Genomic DNA, 24,794 nt, shown 5'->3' on the forward strand with positions numbered 1-24,794 from the left:
AGGCCTTGCGCCTGGAGTTAGTCCTGGGAGCTACCTCGGGGAAAACATTCAGTCCCATGAGGACTGTGACTGGTTAGGATTCTCCTGGAACCCAGAGGACAGGACTCTTCTGTACATTCTTCCAGTCCACCTGTGCTATTATCTGGGGTAAGAGCTACACTGCCATCCCCTTCCACGACGGGGGTTCCATGCTGGGATTACTGCGTACCGGTGATGCAGAGGCCTGCAAAGGTGGGCAGCCAAGGTCCTGCCTCTCCAGAAAGTACCAAAGAATAGATCAAATAGGTATGTAACAAGAAAATACCATCCAAGAATCTTCCTTCTGCCTAACCCAGTCACCCCAGAGCTCCTGCCCCCTCCTACTGTGCCTGCTGTCCCCTCAGCCTGAGGGCCTTTCTACTAGCACTCCCAGCTCTGGAGCACCTCCCCAGGGCTCCTCTTAGGGCTCCAATTCTCTCCCGGGCTGAAGTTTATCTCAACCACCAGAGGTCAAGGCCAGCTCTTGTACCTGGTCCCCTGAACTTGCACAGTGCCCAGCACATAGCAGGTACTTTGAGGCCAAATGGAGTTGTGTGTGTGTGTGTGTGTGTGTGTGTGTGCACATGTGCATAAAAGGAACAAATTCATTGTACATCTATTAAGTGCCAGGCCAGTGCTAGGCTTCTTCAACTGGGGTGGGGACAGGGAGAACCCTATCTCTATTTTTATTTCCCCCATTGCAGGATGCTCTGCCGTCAGGGCCCCTTACCTTCCCAGGCTCTTTCCCTTACCCACAGCTGCAGCTAAGAGCTTTAGGTTTGCAAAGGGTTTGCCTAGGTTTGCTTCACATCCAAGGCCTGGGCCGCCTTTTCCAGAAGACCCTCCTCCCAGACTCCATCCTGGGCTCTTTGGGGGCAAGATCCTTACTTCCTCCTGGAACATGGGAACCACCTGGGATGGAACAACTGCCTCCAGTGTTTCAAGAATTCACTTGGGCTAATGGTTTCCTCCCTGTAGCAGCCTGGCAGTGGGGGCAGACAGGGACTCTATATGGCTAAGGAGCTCCCCTGAGACCCCTGCACAACTATCGAGGTTGGTTTATTTTCAATCCATTTCACCCCCCAGCTGAGCTTTAAAAAGTGCAATTTGTGGGGGCGCCTGGGTGGCTCAGTCGGTTAAGCATCCAACTTCAGCTCAGGTCATGGTCTTGCGGTTCATGGGTTTGAGCCTCGCATCGGGCTCTGTGTTGACAGCTTGGAGCCTGGAGCCTGCTTCGGATTCTGTGTCTCCCTCTCTCTCTACCCCTCCCCTGCTCACACTCTCTCTCAAAAATAAATGAACGTTAAAACTTTTTTTTAAAATAATAAAAAAAAAGTGCAATTTGGGGTTGGAGGCACAGCAGAGACTCATGATGTCACCTCTAGGAAGAACTTTTAGTTATTTTGCATTTGGTCTTTAAAACCACCCTGCATGTGGGTTTGTGGGAAGGGCAATTATTATCTCTAATTTACAGATAGGAACCCTGAGGCCCAAAGATTAAGGTCACTCAGCTGCCACACTATCTTCTGAATCCTAACTCAGGGCCTCTTTCTACCACCAAGTGCCACAGAGGCAGGTCCAGGTGCCTGGCACTCAGGCTAGAGGAGGCAGGGCCTAGAGAGAGAGTTCTGGAGACACCTCTCCCCAGGGAACGAAGATCAAGAGACCCATGGCTCCACTTAATGGCTGGCTGGCCCTGGGTGTTGAGGAAGCCCTGAAGCCATAGTCTCAAAAACAGAGACCGTGAACCCCCTTTGGGCTGCCACATGATCGTAGCTGATATTGAGGTAACATGTAAATACCACTTTTCTGTGCACCAGATACCATTCAAGTACTTTCCAGAGATGGACTCATTTAATACTCACAAAACCCTAAGAGGCATTGAGATTATTCCCATTCTACAGATAAAAAGTTGGGGGCACAGAAGGGTTAAGAAACTTGTCCAGGTTTACAGGACCTAGGAAGTATCCAATAAACGTTACTTTTTGTCAACTCTTTTTCAGACTATTAGAAAACAAGACTGGCACCTAAAGGTCTGCCCAGGACCTGAGATCAAGTGGCCCCAGTCTGTTTCATCATTGCTCTGCTTACAAAGGTACTGCTTTTGCTTGGTAGGTACAATCGTGGGCGGTTTGTTGGATTTTGTAAAAAACATAATTCCTCTTAATGTTTTATGTTGTTGGGATAAGAAGTGGATTTTTATTCTTTTTTTTTTTTTTTAATTTTTTTTTTCAACGTTTTTTATTTTTCTTTTTGGGACAGAGAGAGACAGAGCATGAACGGGGGAGGGGCAGAGAGAGAGGGAGACACAGAATCGGAAACAGGCTCCAGGCTCCGAGCCATCAGCCCAGAGACTGACGCGGGGCTCGAACTCACGGACCGCGAGATCGTGACCTGGCTGAAGTCGGACACTTAACCGACTGCGCCACCCAGGCGCCCCTGGATTTTTATTCTTAAGTAACTTGCAGTCACTGGTGCTTTCCTTCAGCTGGGATTCCGCACAACGGTGGCCCAGAGAAGGGACAATAAGTAAGCAGCTGTAATTTCTAAGTGGTCTCGGGGTGGAAACGGTGATTCAGGGGCTTTTCTGGACAGGAGACCTGAGCATGCTGGTGACAGTGGCCACGGAGCACAAGAGCGCGCACCTGGGGCGGGTGTTAGAGACCTCAGGGGAGGAAGTATGGCTCCACGAATGGCCCCAGAACACAAAGCCAGAGGCCTGGCGTTTCAGGGGGACTCCCTTGACTCTTGAGACCTCTGGATGCAGCTAATTTTATACGGTTATCTCTAAACTGCAAAGACAAAACAAAACCACCTAGACCTGAGTTAGCAATGCATGACGGTTGTCCCTCCGGCTCCTCTCTCCCGCCCCCTTCTCTGCCCCGCGGGGACAGCAGCACAGAAGCTGGGCAGTCCAGGGCGGCTGCGGGAGGGAGAGCACTGCCGGGCGGTTCCCTGCCCCCACCCACCCCCACTCGCTGCTGCGGGCTCTTGCAGCACTCGGCCATCGCTGCCCTCTCTCCCCCGTAGGCCTCTAGGGTCGTGACCACTGCTGCGACCCCAGGCCTTGCACTGTGCCCCCACCCCGCACACCCTCCCCCTCGCCTTTCTCAAAAGTCTATTCAACTCTGCAGTGAGGCATTACCTGCTGTGCGGGTGACGGTTACACCAGTGATGTGCACAACAGATATTTCAGACCCTCTCCTCGTATCCAGTCCTCACCCTCACAGTATCCTGTCAAAATGACCTCCACGAATGCCACCCTCCACTGGGGATGCCCAGAGCCTGGGAGATCCAAGATCGGTGCATTTAAAGGAATTGGTAGGGCTTAGAGTCTGGAAGCATGAATACATCCTGGGAGGAGGGCCCGCAGGAACACGACAGACGGATGTGACGAGCACATTCCTCCAGATGTGGAGCCTCTGGATGCACTGGGGATCAATGTGACCATCTGGGATCCCACCGAGACTTCCTCCGCGCCAGCCGCGTGCGGCGCACGCTGGGGCGCACAGGACCCTTAAAGAGCTTCCAGGCTGTGAGCTAACCCCTTCTTTCCCACAACAGCTCCACGGAGGAGCAGCGAGGGGGGGATGACACCTCCCGGCTCTTGCGTCAGCCTGTTTGAGCCGCACGGAAACCACGCCCAGCGCTCTAAAGAACCAGTGAGGCCTGGAGGTTCGGGCATTTCGGGAGATGCTGGCCTGCCCTGCTCCCGGGATGCGGAAAGCCTGTGAGCCTTGGGAGAAACAGGAAGCGTTCACGTACAGGTCCGCCCTTGGCACTCTTCGTTTTTTCCAGGTCCAGAGAGCAATATGAAATGTATCCTGTTACGGTAACATACATGAGTCAGCTGAATCCTGTTGGGGCTTCTTCCCCAGGTGCCCAGATTTATGGTTGGGGTGGGGGCAGGGCCTGGAGCGCAAAGGATCCTGGACATAGCAAGCCAGAAGAGAGGTTGGGGAGCTTCTGGCCAACTTCCTAACCACCCTGATTTCACAGACAAGGAAGGGCCTGGGTTGCAGAGCCGGGCTAGAACCCAGGAATCCAAAAGCCTGGAACTGCACCTTTCCCGCCAACCCTGCTCTCCTGTGGCACTAAGCTGTCTTCTGAGCAGCTTTTCTAAACCCTTTGCCAAAGGCCTAGAGGCTCAGGTGAAAGATACTTTGTTGAAACCTGGTTGTTCAGATGCTGGGAGGGATGATCCTGGCAAATTAGAGAAAAGTAAATGCTGCTTTCCAAAGCTTTTCCTGATGACCCTTATTGGAGTTACCGTTCCCTTTCCTTCCCTGAAATCCTCTGTTTCTCTGGATCTCCCCAAGTCGACTGTAAACATTAACATTCATCTATATCAATCCACCTTTTCCATGTAATGTCAGTGCTCTTTCCTCCTGCACAGTACACAGATTCCTAGGCAATTTTCCACTTCCCCATTCATGTCCTACCTGAGCAGTGTGTGTTCAATTTGGATAAACAGCCACTCTAGAACAGAAGCCACAGACATCCAAGGACTGAGGTTGAAGAAGGTCTGAGTGCTAATGCCTAGGCCATCCCAGCTGGGACAAGGCCTTCTACAGCCCAAGCAGGGGTGAGGATGGGGGTTGGGGCCAGATTAACAGGAACCGATTGAGATTGTTCTCTGGAGCAGAGCAGATAAAAAGACTTCCTATTCTCCCCACCTTACAATTAATATTCATGGTTGTATTATTGAGAGCTTACCATGGCATTTGGATTTCTCCTTTTAACTCTATGGATAGGAACTACCAAACCCCCCAATTTAAAGATGAGAACACCAAGGCACAGAAAGGTTGAATGATGTTCTCAAAACCTCATGGTTGACAAGTGGTAAGGCCAGGAGGCCACCATTATCCACTATGTTCTACTGCCCCCCTCCCGCTGCAAGTGATTCTGTGGTGGCCTCCCTGCCCTTGATGGGATGTTGAGGGGTCCTCTGAGCAGAGAGTCACAAAGGCTGCTCAGGCACGCGGAGTTCCAAGATCAGGGAACTTAATTCTTTTTTATGTCACCATCAGGACTCCAATAGTTCCATGACTATTCCTCTGAGCTGTGAAACATCCTTGCCCGGCCTCCACCCCTGGGTGCCCGATGGGTCTCTGAGGCAACAAGTGAGCATGGAGAGGACCCGTGGGGAATGGGTTCAGCCTGACCCTAGCCCCAGTCCCGGTGCTGCCTGCTGGAGGATGGGTCGTAGAACCCTCACCAGAGAGCTGGTTATTCGAACAGACTGAAACAATAAGGCTGGAAACCAAGCCAAAATGCCAGGCTAAGAAGCCAGAAAAAATAGGAAAGGTGCCTCCCCTTATCAAGATCACAGAGGTCTTGTTCACTAAGCAGCTAGAACAAAAGGTTCCAATCAGAACTCAAAGTTGTTGTTGAAGGAGACCATTTGGGAGGAAAATCAACACTGTGTGGCTGGTCCACTCCTTTCCCAGGACAGGGTCTCAGCAATCTTTCCTGCATCTGTGAATGGAGATTTCAGCAAACAGAAAGGCATGTCCGGCTTCCAGTTTCCTGACCCTGACGCAGTCCTCGCTGTCAACACCAGTGGCTTTCTACCTTCTGTGACATTTACTGGGCTATTCATTGTACTACTTTCTTAATCAAGGAAAAATGAAGTAAAAAATCTTGGGAAATATAGGAAGCTCATTGCAGGAATACCTCAGAAAGGTGACTCAGTACTTCTTCATTTCACAAAGGGAACCAGAAGTTTCGCAAGAACGTTGTTGTTCCCTCTAACTAAGTGGATTGAACCAGGATTTCCTGACTCCTGAACTTTTTGCTGATGGCCCTGGGCTCAGTTACAAGATTCGTGATTGGCAGCAATAGCGCGCTCACCTTTTCAGAAACAGTTGAGTCTGGAATGGCTGAGTGACCTGATGTGCTTCTGCAGAGCATCCTAGACTAGTTCAGCCCTGGTGGTAGCCAGGGCGTTCTTCTGGAACACTGGGAAATGTTGAACTATGAGTCCAAGAAGCAACGTTGCCAACAGAAAATTTGCCTATGAATAAGACATGAAATCACATTCAAAAGCAGATGCCTCCCAAAAGCTTTCACTCACAGTATGCTCAATGGTTTCTGATTTTTTCATTAATGTCCATTTCCTCTTATAAATGTATTTTGTAAATGTATGTAGACATTTACTATAATTAGTCAAGAAACTGGAAGGATGGAGGTAAAATTTTTTTGTTTTACTAGTTGCTTATTTTGCAAAATTACTTAAGTTGTTTATTTTTTAAAAAATACTTTCCCAGAAGTCATGCCCTCCTTACCAATACTATAATCTTCCTAATTTTGCACAAACTTCACATATAATGTATTTTAGCCAGCAAGCATTCAGTTAACTTTAGAACATCCCAATTGACATCTCACATCATGTCATGCACTCGCTGATGGCAACCACAGCATGATTAGGCCTGAGTTGACTGGAAGAGTTGAGAGAGTTCAAGACTTATCAGTGAGTCCCAGGAAGGTCCCAGAGCCTACGGACTGAACCGACACTGCCAAAACCACAGAGGCTCAGGACTGGGCAGCATTGGGGAAGGTTCTAGTGCTGGATTACTTTTTGTTAGCATGCATATGCAGACACACATTCACATGCATACACATACACACAATCATTTTGTTTCATAGTGGAACTTCTTCCTTACTGAGAGCCACTTTTCCAAAAAAGAGGATGTCAGTTGCTTCTTCTAGAAGCCATCCTAGCCTTCTGCTGACCCCAGAACTTCTCCGACTCAGCCAGTCCCTCTCTGGGCTGGGAGTCACAAGTATTGTTCCCAAAAGCTGCCTGGCACTACTTTTCTCAAGGATTGGAAGTTCTTGAGACTAAGAGCCATGATAGACTTTTTGAAATTCCCTATAACACTCAAAGAACTATATACTTAAAAAATAACCTAATGAACACTTGGGCTGTTTCCATAATTTGACTTAGGCTGTAGATAATGCTGCTATAAACATCAGGGTTCATGTATCCCTTTGAATTAGTATTTTTCAGGTAAATACCCAGTAGTGCAATTACTGGATTATAGGGTCATTCTACTTTTTAAAAATTTTTTTTAATGTTTATTTATTTTTGAGAGAAACAGAGACAGAATGTGAGTGGGTTAGGGGCAGAGAAAGAGGGATTCACAGGCTCCGAGCTGTCAGCACAGAGCCCGACGTGGGGCTCGAACTCACAAGCTGCAAGATCATGACCTGAGCCAAAGTTGGACGCTCAACCAACTGAGCCACCCAGGCACCACCCCCCCTTTTTTTTTTAATGTTTACATTCTACTTTTAATTTTTAGAGGAATCTCCATACTGTTTTCCAGAATGGCTACACCAGTTTGCATTCCCACCAACAGTGCAAGAGGGTTCCCCTTTCTCCACATCCTCACCAACACCTGTTGTTTCTTGTGTTGTTGAGTTTAGCCATTGTGACAAGTGTGAGGTGATATATCATTGTGGTTTTGATTTGCATTTCCCTGATGATGCATGATGTTGAGCATCTTTTCATGTGTCTATTGGGCATTTGTATGTCTTCTTTGGAGAAATGTCTGTTCATGTCTTCTGCCTATTTTTTAATTGGATTATTTATTTTTGGGGTGTAGAGTTTGATAAGTTCTCTGTAGATTTTGGATACTAACCCTTTATCCGATTTGTCATTTGTAAATATTTTCTCCCATTCTGTAGGTTGCCTTTTAGTTTTGTTGATTATTTCCTTCGCTGTGCAGAAGCTTATTATTTTGATAAGGTCCCAATAGTTTATTTTTGCTTTTATGTCCTTTGCAGTAGGAGACATGTCTAGAAAGAAGTTGCTATGGCTGATGTCAAAGAAGTTACTGCCTGTGCTCTCCTCTAAGATTTTTATGGTTTCAGGTCTCACATTTAGGTCTTTCATCCATTAAATTTTTTTTTAATTTATTTAATTTTTTAATAACCTCTGCACCTAACTTGGGGCTTGAATTCATGACCTTGAGGTGAAGAGTAGCATGTTCCACCAACTGAGCCAGCTAGGCACCCCATTTTGAATTTATTTTTGTGTATAGTGTAACAAAGTGGTCTGGTTTCATTCTTTTGCATGTTGCAAAATGTTGGTTTTCCCATCACCATTTGTTGAAGAGACTTTTGTTTCCGTTGGATATTCTTTCTCTCTTTGTTGAAGATTAATTGACCACATAGTTGTGGGTTCATTTTCTGGGTTTTCTATTCTATTTCTTTGATCTCTTTGTCTGTTTTTGCACCGGTACCATATTGTCCTGATGACTACAGCTTTGTAATATAACTTGAATTCCAGAATTGTGATGCCTCCAGTTTTGCTCTTCCTTTTCAAGGGTGCTTTGACTATTTGGGTTCTTCTGTGGTTCCATACAAATTTTAAGTTTGTTTGTTCTAACTCTGTGAAAAATACTATTGGTATTTTGATAGGGATTGCATTAAGTGAATGGATAAAGAAGATGTGGTAGATATACATACGATGGTATATTCCTCAGCCATAAAAAAGAATTAAATCTTACCATTGGATTGAGCTACAGAGTATTATGCTAAGCAAAATAAGTCAGAGAAAGACAAATACCATATGATTTCACTCATATGTGGAATTTAAGAAATAAAACAGATGCGCAAAGGGGCAGAAAAGAGAGAGAAAGGCAAACCAAGAAACAGACTCTTAAATACAGAGAACAAATTGATGGTTACCAGAGGGGAGGTGGGTGAGAGTACGGGTTAAATAGGTGATGGGGATTAAGGATTGTACTTATTGTGATGAGCAATGGATGGAAGTATGGAAGTGTGGAGTCACTCTTTTGTACACTTGAAACTAATATTAGGCTGTGTGTTAACTAACTGCAATTTAAATCAAAACTTAAAAAAAAGGAACCTAATGAACAGCACTTTCTATAATTTTTAAATGTTTTTTATTAATCTATTTTTGAGAGAGAGAGCACAAGCAGGGAAGGGGCAGAGAGAGAGAGAGGGAGACAGAATCCGAAGCAGGCTCTGGGCTCCAAGCTTTTGGCACAGAGCCCAACACAGGGCTCGAACTCACGAACTGTGAGATCATGACCTGAGCTGAGGTCAGACGCTTAATCGACTGAGCCATCCAGGTGCCCCATTTTCTATAATTTCAAAGTGGCTTTTAGTACTGGTTTGAGAGAGAGAAAGAGCATGAGTGGGGGACAGGGACAGAGAGAGAGAGGGAAAGAGAGAAAAATCTTAGGCTCCACGCTCATCGTGAAGCCTGACATGGGGCTCTATCCCATGACCCTGGGATCATGACCTGAGCCAAAATCAAGAATCAGATGCTAAACCAACAGAGCCACGCAGGCACCCCTGTATTTTACTTTCTCACTTAACATACTACAGTATATACTGCATGTACATTTCCATGTATTTCAGCTATCTGTTACTGTTTAACAAACTACCCCAAATTTAGTGGCTTAAAACTACCTTGATTTATTATTTTTCAAGATCCTGTGGGTTGGTTGGGAGATTCTTCTGCTCCACATGGTGTTACTCACGTGGCTGCATTCAGCTGGGGGCTCAACTGGGCACCTCTGTTCTTCTCCATGAGCTGTCTCATTCTCCCAGGCATCTCCACACTCCCACTGGCTAGCCAGGACTTCCTTAAAGCATGCAGCCGGATTCTAAGAGGGAGTATGCCGAGCAGACAAACCTAAAACACAAGCGCTTATCAAGGCTGTTCATGTATTATGCCTCCTTAAAGTCCCATTGGCCAAAGCCAGACACATGGCCAAGGCCAGGGATGATGTGGGAGGGACTACACAAGGACAAGGATTCCAGGAAGCTTGCTTCCTGGGAGGGCACAGTCTACCACAATGTAGCAGTCTGCCACAACATCCTTCTTTTCCAGAGGACCGCGAATAGTTATGGATTTGATGATGTCAGGTCCAATCACTTGTGAGCAAACCTGATGTCAGGATTGTGATTTTGCAAGGACAGTGTTAGAATTGTGTCTCCAGGCCAGTGCTGAAGTGAGAATTACTTACTGGTGAATGAGCCTGGCTGTCTGTGCAGCACCTGACTTGTCAAAGTTTAGATGGCATCCACTCACCTTGACTACTGGGTAGTTCTCCTAAAGTGTGGGATGGGGGCAGTGGGATCAACACTTTCTCCTTGTGGAAAAAAAGAAAGGACATCATGTGAGAGATCAAACTAGTGATGGTTGAGGGCACTTGGGTGGCGCAGTCGGTTGAGCATCAACCCTTGATTTCTGCTCAGGTCATGATCTCATGGTCTGTGAGATGGAACCCTGTGGAGCCTTCTAGGGTTTCTCTCTCTCGTCTCTTTCTGCCCCACCCCCCACTTCTGCTCCCCCTGTCTCTCAAGAAGAACCCAAGACCCAGAAAATGACTACTAGTGATGGTTGAAAAGATGCAAGAATAAGCAAGAGACGCACAAGGAGTCTCTGTGAAGACACGGCCCAGCAGGTGAGCAGATGGATGTTTCCTTATGTACGTATTTGGAGATTAACAAAGTTCTTGAAACATATCCATTGCAAATGTCAGGCAGCTGCTGTATTAATGTAATAAATCTTTTGCTGATATTAATAGAATTTAAATTTAAAGGGAAAACAATTCATTCAGGGGCACCCTTCCCAACTCCAGATCCCCTTTCTGAATACCTTTCAAGAAAGGGACAGACAGCCAGGGGCCACCCCTGCCCAGCTGCAATCAGTAATTTACTCACAACCCTACCACTTGTGTCTTTTTCCCAGGCTATGGTCATTTTCTTGCCTGATTATATGTAAGTGTAAACATAGAGTAGGTACATTTTGTATTCTTTTTAAAATTCAGGGGCGCCCCGGTGGCTCAGTTGGTTAAGTGTCTGACTTTGGTTCACAGTTTGTAAGTTCAAGCCCCACATTATCGGGCTCTGTACTGATAGCTCAGAGCCTGGAGCCTCCTTCGGATTCTGTGTCTCCCTTTCTCTCTGCTCCACCCCACTCACACTTTCTCTCTCTCTCTCTCTCAAAAATAAACATTTAAAGATATTAAAATTCATCACACATACCTTTCTTTCTCCTATTCCGTGTCATGGTGTGTTTAACTCTTCCTCTGGAGTAGGTATCTAAACTTTCTACACTGTTTCTATTATAAATAGTGCTGCCATGAACATCTGGGAAAATCTTTCATTTTGAATTATTTTCTTGGAAGTGTACTTCTAAAGTGGGTCAGAGAATATAAATATAGCTCTTGTTGCCTATTTCCAAACTGACCCTATACTTACCTCACCAAAATAAATTCCATATGGAATGAAGTTAGATATTTAAAAAAAAAAAAAAAAGAGCAAAAACCCCACAAAATTTAAAGGAAAGCAAAAGGAAATAAGTAATATAACCATTGGAGATGAGAGGACTTTCGGAATTTAAAAGAGAAATAATCAGGGTGCCTGGATGGCTCAGTCAATTGAGTATCCAACTCTTGATTTCAGCTCAGGTCATGATCCCAGAGTTGTGGGATTAAGCCCCACATGGAGCTCTGTGCTGAGTGTGGAGTCTGCTTGAGATTCTCTCTCCCTCCCGCCTTTGCCCCTCCCCCCAGTTCGCACACATTCTCTCCTTCTCTTTCGCTCTTAAAAAAAATAAAAATAAAAATAAAAAGATTGATAAGGGCGCCTAGGTGGCTCAGTCGGTTAAGCAAGCATCTGACTTCAGCTCAGGCCATGATCTCACTGCTTGTGAGTTCGAGCCCCACATCGGGCTCTGGCTGACAGCTCAGAGCCTGGATCCTGTTTCTGATTCTGTGTCTCCGTCTCTGTCTGCCCCTCTCCTGTTCATGCTCTGTCTCTTTCGGTCAAAAATAAATAAACTTAAAAAAATTTTTTACAAAGATTGATAGATTTGATTTAAAAATATTTTAAGCCACACCAAACTGAGATGAGTAAAGATTATTTCCTGTGGCAAGGAAGGAAATACCTCTAGGCTGGCCTATGGCCTCTGCATCCCAATAAAATGTAGACAGTGAAATCCTTTCCCAGGAATAGCACAGAAGTAGCATGTACCTTGTGGGAGAAAATATACTCAGAAAACAGCATTAGAAAACACATGGTATGCCTGAGATTTAATACCATGGCTAAACATTTCAACTAAGTCCAATACTATGATTATAAACTTTTTAAAAACTAAAAGAAAATCTGGTGAAAGATATTGATAGGCAAGGTGACAAAGTGTTAAAACTCTTACCGTATATTAAATGGGAAAGAAAAATAATATAATTCCAAGATAAAGAATATGAGTAGACAAATCACAAAAGAAAAATACAATTGATTACTAACCAATTGAAAAGGTATAACAATTAAATATTTGCATTTAGTTTTTTTTCCATCTTAGAGAAAGCACACGAGCAGGGGGGAGAGGGCCAGAGGAGCTCAGCATGGAGACTGACTGTGGGGCTCAATCCCATGACCCTGGCTGAGATCATGACCTAAGCCAAAATGTAGTCTGACGCTCAACTGACTGAGTCACCAGGCACCCTCAAATATTTGCATTTAAAATAGGGTATATTTCCCATCTATCAAATTAGCTGACTTTAAAAATGTATAATATCCAGGGTTAGAAAAAGTACTATTGTAGAAGTGTTCTTACTAATACCCTGCTGGGAGACTGGGGCTTGCTCCCAGAAAGTGCACAGATTTAGCAATGTTGTAAGGAGCCTTAGTAAGCCCATCCATGCCCTTTGGCCCAGTCAATACATGCTCTTATGAAATTCCATCCCAAAGTATCACCTTAAATACATAAGAAGCTCTGTATTCAACATTCTTTCCAGTACTAAAAAAAAAAAAAAAAAAAAAAAAAAAAGTGGAAATTAAGTATCTAATATTAGAGAAGTGACTTGGTAAATTGCAGTATTTACTTGTTAGATTTTATGCAACCATTAAGACTTACTATTTAAATAACTTATATAATATGAAAACTGCTTACATTATGTTACTTTTTAAAATAGATTATGAAAGTATATATACACAACTCTATAAAGAAAAAAATGGCATAAAATCAGGAAAGAAATGGGGCGCCTGGGTGGCTCAGTCAGTTAAGCGTCCAACTTTGGCTCAGGTCATGATCTCACAGTCTGTGAGTTGGAGCCCCGCGTCGGGCTCAGTGCTGACAGCTCAGAGCCTGGATCCTGTTTCAGATTCTGTGTCTTCCTCTCTCTCTGACCCTCCCCCGTTCATGCTCTGTCTCTCTCTGTCCCCAAAATAAACAAACGTTAAAATTTTTTTTTTTTTTAAATCAGGGAAGAAATAATTCAAAATAGTAATTTGAGAGCTACTCTGTAGCTGAGTTTGTTGGGTAAGGAAAGTCTTGTTGAGTTGAATTTTTTCTTCTTTCTTTCTTCCTTCCTTCCTTCCTTTCTCTTTCTTTCTTTCTTTCTTTCTTTCTTTCTTTCTTTCTTTCTTTCTTTCTTTCTTAAGAAACATGCATTTCCTTTATAACGAAAAAGAACTAAATGTATAAAAGGAAGACACCGTGAGCCCTCCCTTTCTGATGGCTGGGATTAGGTCGTCTGATTTCTTCCTGCTGGCTGAGAGGGGCCATTTATAGTCATTTGATTTTGCATTTCACAAACTTTTATTCAAATGTCCTCCAAAAGATCAGGAGAATTGAAGATGTTATATGGGAAATTAGGGGATTACAAGGAGGGGGTGCAGGAGCAGGATCCATGTGGATTTAAAGTTTAGAACTAATTGAGGCACCTGGATGGCTCAGTGGGCTGTGTGTCTGACTTCAGCTCAGGTCATGATCTCACAGCTGGGCTCAGCTCGTGAGTTCAAACCCTGTGTAGGGCTCTATGCTGACAGCTCAGAGCCTGGAGCTTGCTTCAGATTCTGTGTCTCCCTCTCTCTGCCCCTCCCCCGCTCATGCTTTGTCTCTGTCTCTCAAAAATAAACATTAAAATGAATAAATAAATAAATAAAGTTTAGAACTCAGATAAAGTAGAACTTGATGGAGACAGGCAAGACGGGAAATGAAGCAGCTACCATGACTTCACATTCTCAGTAGAAATATTGAAATTAACTCGAGCCGTGTTCATATTCATATATTTATTCAAAAATAGTTATTGAGCACCTAACTGGGAATATAGAGTGGAAAAGATACAGGCCCTGCCCTCCAAGGGGGACACAAATGGTGAGAGAGAAATAGTTACAGCACAGTGTGCTGGTTGCCATGATGATGCTCAGTAGGGAAAATGAGGGCACCAAATGATGCTTGGAGCATGACGACACTGATGTAAATAAGCATAAAATCAACACCATCAAAGACCGGTACTGAGCACTGGATATGGGTAAATAGAAGTGTATAAAAGTAAACAAAATGGATCTGGAAGCTACCCAGCAAATTCATGAAAGTGCTACCTCTACAGAGAGGGGAGAAGGGAGGGAAATGCAGCAGTGGGGTGGGTGGGGGGAGGTGGGGGCAGCTAAAAAAGACTTTTTACAAATTATGTCTCAAGTCCCCTTTCTAACTGAAAGGAAAAAAGTATTGCAAACAACTGTCATACAATGTGATATTTGGGCAGGGGGAGATGCTTTGGTTGAGATATGTACCAATGTGATAGGATGGAAGGAGGAGGGTTTAGGAATGCTAGGGAGATTGGGGAAGGGGTTCTGCGAGCTGAAGAGGAGTCTGCTAGCCTCAGCCAGACCTGGGCTGGTGGGTGGATCCAGAGGTCTTTCAGCAGAGGAACAGCAGAAGCAAGGACATACAGAATGTGGCAAGTGTGTGTGGCTGATAAGGAGGCCACACAGGCAGGACCAGATCCTTGGGACCTCATGTGCCTCCAGAAGAACTTAGCTTCATCTTGAGGATGCTGGAAGGTTTGCTTTGGGGCTATGTGAAGGTGAACTAGGGGAGGAAGTTACCCTAGGAGTCAGAGACCACCCTGAGTTGTCCTGGAAGCCCAGTGGTCAGCCCACCACTCATCCACTTGCCCAGGGCAGGCATTCTCTGTCATTGCAGGAACCTCAAATGCACTCCCCAAAATCAAGCAACACAGGATGTTTGAGCGGCCCTTACAAGGGCAGTAGTAGTGGAGAGCAGTTTCAGGAGAGGAATAGTGTTGGTCAGAGATCTCAGCAACCTGGGGAATCAGTGGGATGGAAGCAAGGGCTAGGTGGAAGGTAGATGTCATTTTTGGGGTGTGTCCAGCACCCACAAAGAGCATTCTCACCTCCTTTGGAGGAGACTGCCTCATCCCTACTTCCCTCAACAAAAGAGAGCCAAAGAGATTTAAGGCAGCCAAATCCTCTCCACTCCACCCCCTTTCCTGCCCAGTCAGGACAGGAATGTGGCCTCCACCTGGCCAATGGACATTCTTGCCTAGGGTTTCAGATCCTGGGCAAGTGAGCTGAGGACAGTGAGTGGTTAGAGGTCATTTACACAAGCAGGTGCAGCCGGGTTGCTGCAGTCTTGGTGCACAGGCCATGACCTTCTTCTGGCTCTCTAGAGAGCTCGGTTCCTGACTTTCCTGAGCCTGGTCTTCCCAATCTCTTGTCTATTCTGTGAGCTCTCCACTCCCTGTGGGCTTCCACCAACTTCCCCTTTGCTTAAAACCTGCTGGGGCTGGCTTACAGATTATGGATGCAAGCATCAGCCTGAGTCAAGCACTCATCTGATAGTTAGTAATGGGGAGTCAGCCAGAGTATCCCACACTCTTCTCTTCACAATATATCTTGTTCTTAATTCATCCCCCATCCCTTCCGTCTGGGCAACTGCAACTGCTTCCTAACTGTTTTCCCTTATAGCTCACTCTGCGTCCTTAGCTCTGCTAAGTGTCACTGGAGCCCTTTATCCTGTCACTTCTCTGCTCAAGAACCTAGTGTGGGTCAAGTCTAGACATCCATACACTCCTTTAATCTGGTACCGCTCCCGCCATCTGACCATAGAAGCCCTGTGTGTACTCCTTGAATGGCTCCAACTGGACACCCACCTTGGCACTTCCCTTGTTGGAAAGCCTGTCCCTTCTTGTCTGTCCAAACTCTGGCAAGAATTTGGCTCTCTGGGTCTGGTTCAGGGTTTCTAGGAACTTGTCTTGGTTTGGGGCATCACTGACCCTCCCTGCAGGCTGCTGCTGTCCTCTGTAGAAGGCCTAGGATGGGTCAGGTGGCTGTTGATGGTTCCTCCCAGTTTCCCAGTCGAACAAATTCCATGCAAAGCCCCCTCCCCACGCTGTTGTTCGCCCCTTTCTTTCATGAGGCCCCAGCCCTGGAAGAGGTCATGGAGGGGCCATCCAAAGGTCTCCCTTTCTCTCCCTTCTTCCTTCATCATTACAGTCCTATGAACTGGGTGGGTGCAGTTGGTCTTGCCCTGTTGCACCCCAGAAAAAAGGAGACACATATGGTCCACAAAGGCACAGAGCCCACTGTTGGCCCCAGTCACACGGACCACAGCCTGACTGGTGTGCAGAGTCTGGGAGTCGGTAATGCTGTAGTCTACAGGACTCTCCCCGGTGGGTGCTGCTGCCCGGGCCACCGCCAACCCTGCGTCATGCTCCGTATGACTTTCTAACCATTTTCCGCATTGGGGCCTTTCCTGAAACCAAACCCTCTGCCAGCACAGACCTCTTGTGAGGTGAGCGCCTACTAGGCTGGCTCTCCAGCTCATGGTGGCTCTCCTTCTGGTCATCGATCTGCCTAGGCTCATCCGCCGAGTCGCTGCAGGCTGTCAGGACTTGACAGGTGTAAACATGCCCTACTTTGGGGATATAATTAGACCCATCTGATTGTCTCCCTCGGAGTGTTTGTGGGACAGGGGTGTGAACATATGTGTGTGGGTGAATGTGTAAGTATGAATGTATGTGTTAAGAGTGTGGATGTGTGTCAATGTGTGTGTAAGAAAAAGAGCGAGATTCATTGAGGGGTTGGCCTGTCTCCATCCTGTGCCTATCACCTGTGCTCTTGGCAGCCACAGCCAGGCTCACCTGCCAAGTGACAGGACACACAGGAAACAGGCAGAGCTATTTGTTTGAGAGGAGCACAGGTGGAGGCCCAGGTGATGTCTGATGGCCTCACCACTTCGGTGAGCCTCCAGAGCCCTTGCACCAGGGACTTCTGTTACTTGTGACCCAAACCATGGCCCCTGTCACCCTGGGTTATGCTTCTGTGTTTCCTGACTGGCCCCTGTCTCAGACTGAGTTTGTGAGGCATGCCCAACTGTGGTTAATGTTTTTTAGAACAAATTAAATATGACAATAGCTTTATTTTTTCCTGACAACTAAAGTAATAGAGAAATATATGAAGAAGAGAATTTTAAAAATCCCTCTGAATTATTGTTAATTATTTTTTTTTAGGTGTGATAATGGTATTAAAGTTACACCTGTAAAATATTGCTCTTCTCTGGAGCACCTGGCTGACTCAGTCGGTGGAACATGCGACTCTTGATCTCGGGGTTGTGTGTTCAAGCACCATTTTGGGTGTAGAGATTACTTAATATAAAATCTTTTAAAAAAAGAAATAAAATCGGGGCACCTGGGTGGCTCAGCCGACTTTGGCTCAGGTCATGATCTCATAGTTTGTGGGTTCAAGCCCATGTCGGACTCTGTGCTGACAGTTCAGAGCCTGGATCCTGCATCAGATTCTGTGTCTCCCTCTCTCTCTGCCCCTCCCCCGCTCACACTCTGTCTCTCTCTCTCTCAAAAATAAATAAAAACCTAAAAATTTAAAATAAATAAATAAATAAATAAATAAATAAATAAAATGTAGTTTGTATTTTTAGGCATAAGGACTAAGATATTTAAGGGTGAACTTATATGACCTTTTATGAATGTACATGTGATGACTGGTGTTTACTTCAAAATAAGAGAGGGAAAGCAGGTGGATGGAAGTATACATGAAACAAAATTGCCCAAGAGCTGATAACTGAAGCCAGGGATGGGGGTTCATTTTAATATTCTTTCTGCATTTTTATCTGCTTGAAATTCTCCATATAATAAGTTACAAAAAAACAAAAACAACACCTCACCCTTTAATCCAACTACCCAGAAATAACTACCATTAACATCTTGGGACTTATGTCACTCAAATTTGTCATCCTAACCCACTTATTATGTTTGGAGGAGATGCCATAACTTGAAGCAAAAATGCCAGCCACTCACGTTCTCAGCCTCCTTTCTCAGGCACATGACAGAGGCTCCAGCAATCACACCCTCTCCCGGGACCTTGAATCAGAGGCTAATAATGGGAGGTATTGTGTGGACTCCATCAGGGCCACAGTGGGTCAACTTAGGCTGCCGTGGTGAGCTCACTAGTTCTTCTCTTTGGCTCCCTAGCCTTCCTGGAGATTCTGAGGGCTCCCCCAAATCCTCTCACAAATATTTTCTGCCTAAATTATCCAGAATTTGTTTCTTTCCCTCAAACTGAAAATCCTGGTGGGCACAACATTTTGTATAGTTTTTTGCTCACTGACAAGATTATACTATGCAAACTGCTCTGTAAGGTGCTCCCCCCACCTCTTCCCCACCCCACCCCCCCTGCCGCCACTTAATAGCATGAGGAAGGAGTCTCTGTAGGTATACAGACCTCCCCCCTTTATTCTCTCAAACTGCTGCTAATGCTGCTTCAAGAATGAGGGCGCTCTTCCCTGCCTTTCCCACAAGTGGTAGAAGGGAAGGAAGGGTCTTCATAATAAAAGTTCACTTTCTCATAATGAGTCACGATGTGCCTGACCAGCCATCCCCTATCAGTGGGCTCCCGGCCAGGCCCCAAGAGAGGGTTGTGTGTCACCCTCCATAAGCAGGCCCTGCTTTTCCACTGAGCCTCCTCCCCTGGGCAGACTGAGCCTGACCCCCTGCTGATTACAGGAGCAAAGGTTACACCATCCAAGGCTTTACAGGGCTGTCGGAGGTCAGGAGCCTCCAGGCCTGCCGCCCCCCTGCCAGGGCCCACGACAACCTTCAGTTTCCCACCTTTGGTCAGGCACCTCATTGATCAGGCCCTCCTAGTCCAGCCCCGTGGAGACTTCTGTGTGTCAGGTACAGTTTGAATGGGCTCCCCTCAGCCTGTCTGTTCCCCGTTCCAGGCGACCACAATAGGAGGCCAAAATGGGGCTGGGTGAGGGTGGAGCCCTGGGGCAAGGCACAAGGTCATGGAAGCTGTAGGTAAGCTCCTTGCCCTAATTTGTCCTTAGAGAATCTGGTCCCACAGGTCCTGGGTTTCCCTGAGAGGTAGAGGAAGGAGTGCTACTTGCAGGGGTGGGATGCCAAAGGGAGGGTTGTCAGCTGCTTCGATGCTACTAATGTGAATACTTTTTTTTTTAATGTTTATTCATTTTTTGAGAGAGAGAGAGAGAGAGAGCGCGTGCGCGTGTGAGCGGGGTGGGGGGTGGGGGCAGAGAGTGAGGGAGACACAGAATCTGAAGCAGGCTCCAGGCTCGGAGCTGTCAGCACAGAGCCCAACATGGGGCTAGAACCCAGGAAGCTTAACCGACTGAGCCCCCCCACAGGCGCCTGCTCATGTGACTAATCCTAATAGGACGAGCTGTCATCTGAGCTTTTACTACGTGCGGGGCGCTTTGCCAGAGTTTCACAGACACTAGCATCACAGCAACTGCCAGAGAGCTGTGCCATCCTGCTTTACACAAGAGAAACTGAGAAGCAGAGAAGTTAAGCAACTAGCCCAGGGGCAGAGTGGTACAGATTGGGGCCCAGAGTGGGAGCCAGGTTGGTGTACCCTCAGGCCTGCCTCATTATGAGGAAAGTGAGCTTTAATTGTGGAGACCCTGCCTTTCCTTCTACCTGCCCACTTGTGGAAAAGGCAGGGAGAGTGAGAGACCGCCCTCATTCTTGTAGCAGCATTAACAGTGTTTGAGAGAATGAAGGAGGAAGGGGGTCTGTATACTTACAAAAGGACACCCCCCACATACTATTAACTGGGAAGTCCCTCTGGAGGCTGCCTCTGTCCAGATAGTCACCAGTGGTGACGCCCCTTGAAACAGCTGCCCCCAGGCCCCACGGGCATTTGCTCACTGTACCCATCTCCGCCTCAGAGGGTCAGCTGAATGTGGTCTAAACTTAATCACAAATGACCTTGCACAGGGTTTCCCAGCAGGCCCAGAGAACGTGGAATTTTCTCTCTCCTTTGCAGGTGGGTTCCTACCAGCTGCTTTCAAGAACTCTCCCAGCACTGCGTCCACAGCTGCACGGTGAGTTTCCTGTGCACTTGTAGCAGCTCTAACAGTTACTTTTTTTTTTTAAGTTTGTAGATATGTATGTAATCTCTACACGTGGGGCTCGAACTCACGACCCCCAAGATCAAGAGTTGCATGCTCTTCTGACTCAGTCAGCCAGACGCCCCCCTCTCAGTTACCTTTCAGACACTCCTGTGAGGTACTTTTCCAACCTTTCCGATGAGGAAATTTTATGAAATAGAAGTCATAGCAAGTGGCTTCTCAGAGTAAGATGGGTTTGTGTGGCAGTCAGAGCTACTCAAGACTAACGACAGCAGTAGTGGAAAATGGCAGTTGTTGGGAGCTTCAGACATCTTCAGTAAATGAGGAGGCTCACCCTGGCCAGCCTGGTGGGAAAGGGCCTTGGGGGCCCAGGGGGCAGGGTTTGAATCCCAGCACTGCCACTTTTCCTGGCTGCATCACCTCAGACAAGTTGCTAAACCTCTCTGAATCTCTGTAAAATGGGGCTAATAATGCCACCTCTGCCCTGTAGTGATCTTATATGTAAAATGGCGGGCATATAGCCATTGTTTGAGAAATGATGCCTCCTATTATTTTTCACCAGTAGCTGGATTACCTGGGTACTTGGTGGTGTGAATTTATGATGTGAATTAATGCGTTTAAAGAGAGATATTGTAGCTCAGGCTCTTCAATTACAGGTGAAATGACAGAACAAGTAAAACTTGTTTCTTGACCCTTGCCTCACTTGCTCTGTGCTCCAAGTGTAGAGTTTCCTCTGCAAACTCCCTGTTAGCCCACCCCCAGCCCCATTCCCCCCCTCCCCCCCGCCACCCCCCACCGATTGCTCACGGGTCTATGTCCTGAATTTTTAATCATTTTAATTTATCACAATGTCCCTGTCATGTGTCCTCCTATTCCTCAGGCCCTTACTCTAGGCCTAATGACTAGTCAGGTTGGGGATGAATCTACCCCATCCTGCCCCCTCGTTTACTGTCTACATTAACATAACTATTCTTCAACTTCATTATAGTAACTTAACTATTCCAAGCTGCTCTTGCCTAGGCAAATAACTTGATTGTTTATCATAGGAATTTCCTAAAAGACCCATCAACTCTTTAGTAGGAAGCATCAACAGACAGTTCATGCCTGAGACACTTCAAACCCCTCGCCTTAAATAACCCCACACCTTGCTCTTTCCAACCCCAAACCGCTGTTATCTTGAACTTTTGCCAATCCCAATCAAGCCCTGCATTGAAAGACCCGCTTAAAACAAACTTGAAATTCCCATTGAGATTTGACCTTGTGTCATCCCCTTGGGGTGCTTTGGGGACTGTGGGCGGAGGATCCTGTGCGTAGAGCCACTCTTGCCCATCTCTGGGTGTGCATTTCAGACCTGGAAAGTACTGCATACGCCCCAGCAAGGCTCTTTGGTGGTGAATCTGCTGGTGGAATAGTTATTCCCAGTTCTGCCTTCAAAAAGGTGAAAGCTTTCTACTCTATTTGACTTGTAAATTGATGATATTTACATATCAATGGTTCAGGCCTCTCCTTCAAACCCGAGGCTTACTCTGTGTTTTGTGGAGAACAACTGAGTTAAATGCAAATACCCAGAAATGTTTTTTGACCCTGGAGCCAGGGCTGCTCGTCCCCTACAACTGGCCGGCCACACACGGTGGGTCACGCGGCAAAGTCCTGTCCTGGGAAGTTGCCTCCCAATGGCGGTGGTGTGTGTGTGTGTGAGGGCTTGTAAAGAGAACGTTAAAACCCAACTTAAAATGGAATCAACACTAGAACATTTCACCTGAAAGAAGCCCATTCATTAGTCCTTAAAACTTGCACTTGCTAGTTTGTATTGGGCCTCCCTGGAGATGAATATTAGAATACAGCCAAGTTTTTAGAAGTCTGACCAAAATGTTTAATGTGGTGACTTTGGGTACACCTAGCCTCAATCACAAGTGAACCTAGACCGCACAACTGGAAACTCCTGGAAGGACAGACATGCCTCACTTCCTTTTATTTAGCACCACATGAAACTCAACACTAAACATTCAGAAATGAATCCGGGTCCCCACTATTGTTCAGGTTACTGAGGTTTCCTGCGAGCTCACATCTTCCATTCTCTGCCTTATCATATAGTTTCTATGAGACACTCTTCCTTTAACAGGACACCTCAGAATTCAAACCATCCTTTGTAATATTTATCCCATTTCTGTAGGATACCTGTAATGAATGTGTAAGAAACAGGTTCAAAATTGATGAGTTGCGATCACTTCAGTCAGTGGGAATCCCATACATGCCTTTGAAGCCTGCTTTATTTGTTTATTATTTTTTAAAATGTTTATTTATTTTTGAGAGACAGAGATAGAGCAGGGGTGGGGGGGGTGGGGGGGGGACGGTGTGTGGAGGGGGGAGGCCAAGAGATTGGGAGAGAGAGAACCCCAAGCAGACTGTACTGTCAGCACAGAGCCCAATGCGCGGCTCTAACTCAGCCGAAACCGAGAGTTGCACACTTAGCCAGCTGAGCCACCCAGGCGCCCCTGAAGCCTGCTTTATACTAACAGGTTGGGAATGTGGATCTGGAGCCCACCCAAGCCTGGCGTTGTGTGGCCTGGGCTGAGGTTCTTAAGTTGACTGTGCTTCAGTTTCCTTATAAAAAAAAATATGAAAATAATAATAGCACCTACCTCACAGGGTGGTTTGTAGATTACAGGAATTAATATTTGCAAACCACTTAGAATAGTGTCTGGCACATAGGAAATGCTGTATACATGTTTAATAAATAAAAGGTGAATTTATTATTTTATCCCATGATAGATGTTACCATAGATCAGTTGAGTGAGATTTTGAAAAATACATTGTACAAACAAAATACGACAATTTAAAAGACCTTAAAAACTTACGTTTAAATAGCTGAATGCTTTCCATATAAGCTATAATTCAATAAATTAAAAAAAATTAATTCCAGTGTAATTAACATACAGTATTATGTTAGTTTCAGGTGTACCATATAGTGATTCAACAATTCCATATACTACTCAGTGCTCATCAAGATAAGTGTGTTCGTGGGATGCCTGGCTGGCTCAGTCCATGGAGCATGTGACTCTTGATCTCAGAGCTATAAGTTTGAGCCTTACTTGGGTGTAGACATTGCTTAAAAATAAAATCTTAAAAAAAAAAGAGGGGCACCTGGATGTCTCAGTCTAGTTCTTGATTTTGGCTCAGGTCATGATCTCACAGTTCATGAGATTGAGCTCCTGGTTGGGCTCTGCTTAAGATTCTCCCTCTCCCTCTGTCCCTCTCCTGCTGTGCACGCTCTCTCACTCTGTCTCTCTCTCTCTCTCTCTCAAAAAAAAAAAAAAAAAAAAAAAGATAAGTGTGCTCTTAATCTCCTTCACCTAGTTCACCCATACCGCCCCCTCCCCCCCCACCTCCCCTTTGGTAACCATCAGTTCTCTATATTTAAGAGCCTGTTTTTTGGTTTCTCTTTCTTTCTCTTTTGTTCATTTGTTTTGTTTCTTAAATTCCATATAGGAGTGAATTCATATGGCATATGTCTTTCTCTGACTGGCTTACTTTATTTTGCATTATACTTTCTAGATCCATCCATGTTGTTGCAAATGGCAAGACTTCATTCATTTTTGTGGATAAATAATATTCCATTGTATATATACATACCACATCTTCTTTATCCATTCATCTATCAATGGACACTTGGGCTCCTTCTATAATTTGGCTTGGGCTGTAGATAATGCTACTATAAACATTGGGGTGCATGTATCCCTTTGAATTAGTATTTTTCGGGTAAATACCCAGTAGTGCAATTACTGGATTATAGGGCCATTCTACTTTTAATTTTTAGAGGAATCTCCATACTGTTTTCCAGAATGGCTGCACCAGTTTGCATTCCCACCAACAGTGCCAGAGGGTTCCCCTTTCTCCACATCCTCACCAACACCTGTTGTTTCTTGTGTTGTTGAGTTTAGCCATTGTGACAGGTGTGAGGTGATATATCATTGTGGTTTTGATTTGCATTTCCCTGATGATGTGATGTTGAGCATCTTTTCATGTGTCTATTGGGCATTTGTATGTCTTCTTTGGAGAAATGTCTGTTCATGTCTTCTGCCCATTAAAAAATTTTTTTAAATGTTTATTCATTTTTGAGAGACAGAGTGCAAACATGGAGGGGCAGAGAGAGAGGGAGACACAGAATGTGAAGCAGGCTCCAGGCTCTGAGCTGTCAGCACAGAGTCCCATGTGGGGCTTCAACTCAGGAACTGTGAGATCATGACCTGAGCCGAAATCGGACGTTCATTCGACGGAGCCACCCAGGCACTCCTGCCCATTTTTTAAGTAGATTATTTGGGTTTTTGGTGTTGAGTTGTATAGTTTTTTGTATATTTTGGACTCTAACCCTTTATTGGATATGTCATTTGCAAATATCTTCTCCCATTCAGTAGGTTATCTTTTGGTTTTGTTGTTTGTTTCCTTTGTTGTGCAGAAGCTTTTTTTTTTTTTTTTTTTAATTTGGATGTAGTCCCAGTAGTTTATTTTTGCTTTTATTTCCCTTGCCTTAGGAGACATATCTAGAAAGATGTTGTTACGGCTGATGTCCGAGAAATTACTACTGTGTGTGCTGTGT

This window comes from Panthera pardus, unplaced genomic scaffold (genome assembly GCF_024362965.1).
Source record: "Panthera pardus isolate Hobbes unplaced genomic scaffold, ASM2436296v1 HiC_scaffold_24, whole genome shotgun sequence".
NCBI classification, from domain to species: domain Eukaryota; kingdom Metazoa; phylum Chordata; class Mammalia; order Carnivora; family Felidae; genus Panthera; species Panthera pardus.